The sequence below is a fragment of the Scyliorhinus canicula genome, chromosome 3, assembly GCF_902713615.1.
Source record: "Scyliorhinus canicula chromosome 3, sScyCan1.1, whole genome shotgun sequence".
Classification (NCBI taxonomy): domain Eukaryota; kingdom Metazoa; phylum Chordata; class Chondrichthyes; order Carcharhiniformes; family Scyliorhinidae; genus Scyliorhinus; species Scyliorhinus canicula.
In genome coordinates this window covers 41,525,364-41,533,189 of record NC_052148.1, presented here as the reverse complement: position 1 = coordinate 41,533,189, position 7,826 = coordinate 41,525,364, and the positions used below count along the sequence as shown (strand labels likewise).

Below are 7,826 nucleotides of genomic sequence, written 5' to 3'. Positions count from 1 at the left end.
CCCACAACTGCAAGGGGAAAGAGAAGACTGTAAGTGCCCACCAGCCCCTCTCCCACCCCTACCAGCCTCCCACCACCCCCATTCCCACCTCCCCAACTGCCTCCCAACCATCCCCCCACCCCCCACAGCACACCCACCTCCTACAGCACCCCCCACCACTGCACCACCCTCACCATCCCCACCATCCCACCCCACCCCCCACCCTCTGCAGGGGCAGGAGGCGCAGCCGACAATACAAGCCACCCAGGCCAACATTGCATGAGTGACGTCCGCGGTGGAGACCTGCATCGCGATCAGCCATGGGTTCAGATGCCCGATCTGGCAGGTCCTCGAATAACAGACGCTATCGATACACACGAGGCCTAACACGGTGCCGCCTTCCCACCTCCTCCTCGGCCTGCTGGATGGCTAGCCTTCCGTCCTCACCGGCTGGTTCCTGCTCCTCCAGGCTCCTGTTCAGCAGGGTCCTCCCCGGGCAGCTCCTGTTCATCCAGCCTCATGGCATCTGCCAGGGCAGCGGCAGCTAGGGCAACATTCCTGGGTGGATATCAAAATCCATTCTCTATGGAGGGTGAAAGGCAGACATGTTAGCATGGCGGTTACCCATGTGCCCAACCAGGTCCAACTGGATACACAGTGGGCCTGTCCTTCACTGCAGCCCCTGACCCTGCATGCCCCCCTCCCATCCCCAGCCCCACCCCGGCCAGTCCCCCGGACATTTCGCCCTCCGCACTGCAACCCTGGCCTCTTCAGTGCCTGGCACCGGGGGGTGGGGGGGACGGGGGTGGTGGGTGGGGGCGGTGGGCCTCTGATCCGGATACCGGTGGTTGGCAGAGGTGCGGAGGTGGAGAATCGCAGAAGGCCCGTAGAATGCCAGGCTGGGCCCATTAATGCCATGCCAACAGAGTTTACTGTACAATTTGCATGTCCACACCGGCCTGCAGCATGGAGCACATTCACGCTAGTGTCGAGGCACCGCAGCATGGCATTCTGTGCTTCAATTTTCGGCTGACACGAGATTCTCCGCCCGAGCGTGCTTTGCAATTCCGGTGTCACTGGACAGAGAACAAGGCACGCTCCCTTTAATTGCCATTGGAAAATCAATATGCAGATAAATTGCAATAACCAATGTTATTATGTATATTATATAAAACAATGTATTCAAAATCAGCAAATAAATTGTACAGAGTACGTTAATGATAATTTTATAGATGAGCATTCACATTGATTTCAATTGAGAAGAGACCAGAATAGAGAGCAGAGCTTGAATGTAGTTGCAGGCCTGCATTATCGGCCATTGAAAATCGCTTATTGTCACGAGTAGGCTTCAATGAAGTTACTGTGAAAAGCCCCTAGTCGCCACATTCCGGCGCCTGTCCGGGGAGGCTGGTACGGGAATCGAACCGTGCTGTCGGTCTGCTTTAAAAGCCAGCGATTTAGCCCAGTGAGCTAAACCAGCCCCTAGTAAAGTACAGCCCATTGCAAAGTACAGGTGCATAACTGCTGGGGCCTTCACTTTTCACATGTTCCACATGTTTGTGCCAGGAACCACAAGGTCAGCCGATAGTTATTTTTCAGTAGATGTGTGCTGGATGGGCTTTCTCGTGCTGATGGCTCTTTATCTGAAAAAGTCTGGGTGTAGAAAGGTTCCGTTGGGGCACAGGGATCTTGTGTTATATTCTGGGATCACACAGGCTGCAACTGGATGCAGCTTTAACCAAAAGATACTCCGGACCTTGAAGTTAGTTCAATCTGATTTATTGAACCAGTCGCACAGTTCGCACAGTTCTCTATGAGTTCGACTCTCTGCTAACCTAAGTGTGGTTATTCTGTCTGACTGAACCAGACTAGCTCTTCGCCACATGCTGGAGGTGTGATACTGTACATACACCCTGACTCACTCTGTAGATGTTCATCAGTGGCAAGAGGTGGACTGGGAGTGCCTCGTGCCTTTTATAGTGAGATACCACCCCTGAGTGTCCTGCCTGCTCATTGGTCATGTCCTGTTCTCTGTGTTCATTAGCGGCCTGTCTGTGCCTGTCTGTATATCATTATCTGCATGTCTGCATATCATGACAGGGAGAGTGAAGGCTGAGCCTGTCGAACACAGTGAAAACTGTAAGGAAGGGGAAGGGGGGATGCAATTGGAAGCACGAGTCACCCGTGATCTTGGGAGAGAGGAGAAAGACATTTTTCAGCCTCTAAGATGTTACCGAGGTACGAGAGCAAGCATAGGAAAAGAGGAATTTCTGGACAAAAAAAGACCAAGGTCAATCCAGTTCGCTATTTACCATCCTGGTCATTGGATGACACGACGATATGGAGTTGTTGACTAATCACAGCAATCAACCTCTATCAATTAGTCGACAACACCTGACATAACACGAGGAAAATCTCAAACGTGGAGTGAAGTCACAGGCCCAAAATCTCCCGTTTTCACATCTCAAAATTCTACTGCACTTCTGGTTGTTTTATTTCACTTCATTATTTCTTGTCACTGGGAACAGGATCACAGAGTGAAAACATTGAACACTTGGACAAGCACTGACGTTTGTAAATACACAGGTGTGTTCATCAACTTTCTGTTTCACTGAGTCACCAGAGATATCATTCCACTGCCCTTGTTGGTTTGTTAGTTGGTGAAGGACAAAGCAGTATTGTGGCAACACAAGCTGCATGTTCAAACCCCCCGGCGGGGGAGCATTCTTAACAACAATCCTCTCCTTTATCGACATCCTTTTTTCATGTCATCACAGAAGAAGACAGCACATGACATGAGGCAGCACTTAGAAGTGAAATTTGGTCACCCTCTCCCCCCCCCTTCAAGGAAACGCCTGTGGAGCAATTAAACTATCAGTTAATGTAAGGGGGTGTGGGGAAAGCAGCTTTGGAGAAGCATATGTTCATCAGCTCATGCCCCGTGTTGCTTACTAGCTCCAATGGCCAGGGTGATGGGGGGCGGGGGCGATTGAAGTTCCTGCACGTGTATAAGGTCACTGCAAAATGAGTAGGCTTCCCCAATGAATGCGCAGTTGTGAGCTGAGTGGCAATACTTCTTGTTAGGGCATTAGGATTAGGGCCCGGACGGTTTGCAGCGTAGCTCCCTGGAAAAAATACAGGATGTATCTAATGATCAGAATGTCAAGGTGAGTACTTGTAAGACTAAACCTTCCTGAGGTGTTGGGCTGCAGAATGTCTCAACAATGTATTTCTATTGTCCCTGTATTTCAATAAAAGATCCCAAGGGGCTATAAGAAGTGTCAGCAAAAGTCAAACAAAAGTTGGTACCAAGACACTGAAGGAGGAACTAGGACAGGTGACCAAAGTCTTGGTCAATGAAATAGGTTTTGAGGAGTGTCCCAAAGGAGAGAAGGAAAGTAGAGAGACGGAGAGGTTTAGAGAGGGAATTTGGGAGCCTGGGTCTCAGGTAGTTGAAGACATGGTCACCGGTAGTGACAGAATGGGCATGATGACCCTGACAGTCATGTATCCAGAGAGCTGAACGCTGGAAGCCAATTCAATGCCGGGTCTGGAGGCTGCAGTATTGCTGGGTAATTCTCAGTCTTTTATAGGATCAAATTTCTCTGTCCAAATGAGAAAAAAACTAGAAAAAGAAATGCCCTTGACATCGTCTGTCTCCATTAACCAAATCAAATCTTCCGGTGTGGTTGGTTATTCATTCACAATCGAAATCAAGAACTGAGGAAGCCATTAGGATGATGTATGAAGTGAAGGTGAGGTGGTGGTGTATCCATGCATCTGTTGTCCTTGTTCTCCCAGGTGGTAAAGGTTGTGGAAGGTGCTGCCAACGAAACCTTGACAAATTGCAGCAGTATATCTTATAGGGCAGTGCAGGACAGTATATACAATAAGGGGGACGAGCACACATGTTGTAAATAGTCGTCATTAAGCACATGAGACGGAATTGCCAGCACACATGCAGGCAGACAGTGGTATGTTATGTTAAAGTCAGGAGTCAGACACTGAGGAGCACCAGAATTCATCCCACAGCGGGTCATCATTATCCCCTCATCCTCAATCCCGCAGACAAAACCCGCTGATTCTGCCAATCTAGGCCCATCACCCTAAGGTGATGCTGGTTTGACCCTCAGATGGAGAGGAGAGGTGTGGCAGTGGGAAGGAATGGAAGGCGAGGGGGAGAGAAGGGGTGGAAGGGCTAAGAGGAAGAGAAGGGTTGAGTGGATCAGCAGAAGGTGAATTTTGCGTGGGGGGGAGTGGGTGTTGAAATGGAAGGGGTGCGCACCATCTGGCGCAGGTGGCGCATGGTCTCCCTGGTGGGCCGAGTCGGAGGTGGCACACCCGGTTGAAGGGCAGGTGCCGACGATATACATGTGGCCTGATGCAGCGCCGCCTTCGCACCTCCTCTCCGGTATGTTGAACAGCCGGCACTTGAGCTTCAGCGGCTGGTCCCTGCTATTCCGGGGCATGCTTCTCTCATGCAGGGTCTTCCTTGGTCTGCCCCCGTCCCTCTCACCATCCTGCACCCGCAACGGGTTCCAGCAGCACAGGTGCATGTGTCCTTTTTTGCGGCGGGCTATGTTAATCGCTTGCTTCCTCTGCTGTGGGCCTTCTGAGGAGTGCACTGAGGAGTGCCAACACCCGGTGGCTGGCGATGGAGCATGGGCCACGCACCCCCTTAATGATACTTCTGGGATATGATGGTGTCCAGATGGACGGGCAGGGTGCATTGCCATGTGACCATTACCCCTCAGAGCATTTGCAGGGTTCTGTGAGCTGTGTCAACAGCCAGGATCTTGTAAGTTGCAGCTAGGGGGTGGTTTTAATTGAATTTATGCAGCAATGGGGCACCCCGAGTTCACACACTTTCCCCCAAGTTGTTCCCCGCTATTCCATGAGGTCCAGACTTAACCCTCAAGGTTTCAGCGGTTTGCTTGCCTTCTTGCTCCCTCTTGATGGCCATGAAGTCTGGGCTTTAACCAAATGATGCTCACGTGTTTCCTGCCTGAGAGGGGTGGAGCATAATGGGACGGTGGAGAATTGAACTTCCAACCTGCTAATCAGCTCGTAGAATCGCACTGCGCCGATCCCGTTTCTCAGGTTCCGCTCCATTCTCCTCCCAACCAAGAACCCTGATACTGGAAGAAGTGCTTCCTGACTTTCCTCTTAAATGACAGTCTCTCATTTTAAGATTATATTCCCTTGTTCCGGATTCTCCCAGTAGCTTCTCTATACCTACCCTGGCAATTTTTTTTATCACTGCATTTACAAATATGTGAAGCACGCATCTGTTAGCAATCTACAGCACCAATTTCACACTTATTTCTTTATGAAGTGCAACTAAAATATTGATTACTGTAAGGATGTATTTTTTCACTCATTGCAAAATATACTTTTTACATTACTGTAAACGTATTAGCAAATGGTTTAATCTCAGACTGAAGTGTCATGATATGCAAACATGCAACCAATGAACATTCAGAATAGGACACAACCAATGGGCAGTCAGGACACTCAGAGGTGGCATCACCACAAGGGGGCATGACATAAACACCATAAAAGGGATGAGGCACTCACAACCTGCCTCTTTCCACAGACATCTAGAGAGTTAGACAGGGTTGATCAGCAGCATCACACCCCAGCACGTGGCTTAGAGCAAGCCGGTACAGTTAGACTGAGTTACTACAGTTAGATTAGCAGAGGGTCGAACTCATTGGAGAACTGTGTTAATAGTTCAATAAACATGTTGAACTCATTTCAGAGTCTGGAGCATCCTTTAGTTAAGACTGCATCAAGTAGCCGCCTGTGTTATCCGAAGCAGCATAACACAACATGAAGAAATCCTCAGAGCTTTACTAATTAAGCATGCAACTACATAAGAAGCCGGCCTGGGAATGAGGTATTCTCTTCATACTGTTCCTTTGAGGTAATGATGAAACTGGCCTCTGGTACAGTATGCTCCACTTTCTTTCCAATTGTGAAGAGTTTTGAATTCTCATCTCCGAATGCAGCTGGCTCAGAGGATCGACCCCATTGGGGGTAAGATTTGCAGTTTGGCTGAATTTGGCTGAAGTTTAGTGTAAATAGGCCATCATCCTCCGGGTTGGCCAGCCTGGCATTGCCCGCCTCAGATGACTACCAATTAATTTTCAATAGCGTTCGCCTATTCCATGTCATGATGAGAAAAACAGCACTCCTCTGTGATGTCAGCACACTGAAGAGATATAAAGGCTGTGCAGTAATGCACGTGTGTGGCGCAGAATGCGATGAGCTGGATGGAAGTGGAGACACCCCATGCAGAGATCTTGTCATGTAAATGGGAAACACTCTTGCATTTTGCCAGAAGGAGCCAGTGCAAACAATGTCATCGAGTGCACTGAAGACGTCAAAGACATTCGCTCTGCTCGAAAACACATTCGTTCGGGGAGCTGATGAACTCAGTGTTCCCGAAAGGTTTCTTTTGCTGGGATATTTCTATTCAGATAAAAAATGCCATCAAATTCATTGTTCATGATTTTTTTGTATTCTTGTCACATAAATATTAATGTATTAAATAAACCGAATCAGCAAGCCCAGCGCATTCTAACCTAATTACCAAAATGAAGGGGATTTGATTTTTACTTTTTTTAAAAAAGGAAATTCCTTTACAAGAAAATTAACAAGTTCAAAAGAACCCTCTCCCCCGCCACCCCCTCCCCCGCAAGTAAAATCTGAAGGTTCGTTTACTTAATAGGCCGGCATCTGTTTGTTTATAGATTTGCATTTGATTAACCTGCGGGCTTTGATACAGGTCACTGTTCCCATGGCTTGTCAGTTCTGTGAAGGACAAATCTATTCGAAATGCAGGTCGGTGCACTTCACCCTGGCTGATCCTTCCCATCGGAGTGGGAATCCAGTTGCCATGACGCCCGCCCCCACTGCAAGCACTGAGACCATTTATAGTGGTTTCACGTGAACCTCTCCCCTGTTATTACTGTTCTGCATTGGGCTGCAGCCTGGGATTTGGGAGTTCCCATGCAAGACCCCTCACATTTAGACACCCACAGACAGAGCTCAGCAATATTTACCCAGAATGATGAAATGCGGTAACAATCAATCAAAGTTAAGGCCTATTGAATAATTTAACAGTTGAGGAATGGGGAGTGAGAGATTTATACAGGTGGTTCATTTTGGAATTTCATCAATCAATCTGCAAGCAGTCTCCTCACAGGACAGCACAGTTTCAATTGACCCCCCCACTCCCCATCAGTCTAAAACAATAGGAATGTTGCCAAACTTGTTGCTGGTGTTAAGTCCAGCTCACTGGTCAGGCTGCTCCAGAGGACCACGGCCACACTTACCTCTGAAACACATTGGCAGTGGTACACTGGTGTGGACGACTACTTCCTTTATTCCCAAGAGATGCTGGCAAAACCTGTTGAGGAGAGAGTGAGACGTTATTCCTGAGAGAAAAAAAATAAAAGTACAAGAGAACTCCGTGTCGGCACTGAATGGAAGTCAATATATTGGAACAAAAATTACAATTTGTTGTGTCCGATTTAAGAGACATCATGTTATGTTGGCATGCTGGGAGCAATGTCTCTTTCACGAGCATCTAATTTGGCAACTGTCGAGATTCTTTGTTATGTGTAGTGTCTGGCTGCAGGTTCAACAGCCTGGAAGACAGGCTTAGTGTGCAGTCAGGTGTGTGATGGGTTTGATAGCTTTCTTTGCCAGCTGCTTATTGGAGTTCCCAGCTGCTATAAACAGCACTACAATTTAGCTTTGAGGGACCTGAGTCTCCATTTGAAACAACAAAGTTTTAGCACCGATGCAGAGGCTTTGTATCTTTTCTGTTTGTAGACATT

At 48.3% G+C, this 7,826-nt stretch overlaps 1 long non-coding RNA gene across 1 annotated transcript; it reads right to left on the bottom strand.

Moving 5' to 3' along the window:
* Positions 1 to 211: 211 nt before the first annotated feature.
* LOC119963699 lies at positions 212 to 7,625 on the bottom strand. The gene is made up of 3 exons (XR_005460130.1): positions 7,501 to 7,625; positions 7,320 to 7,393; positions 212 to 562 (listed from the first exon to the last, which is right to left on the bottom strand). It is a non-coding gene; the product is annotated as an uncharacterized LOC119963699 (long non-coding RNA).
* Between the last annotated feature and the right edge of the window lie 201 nt (positions 7,626 to 7,826).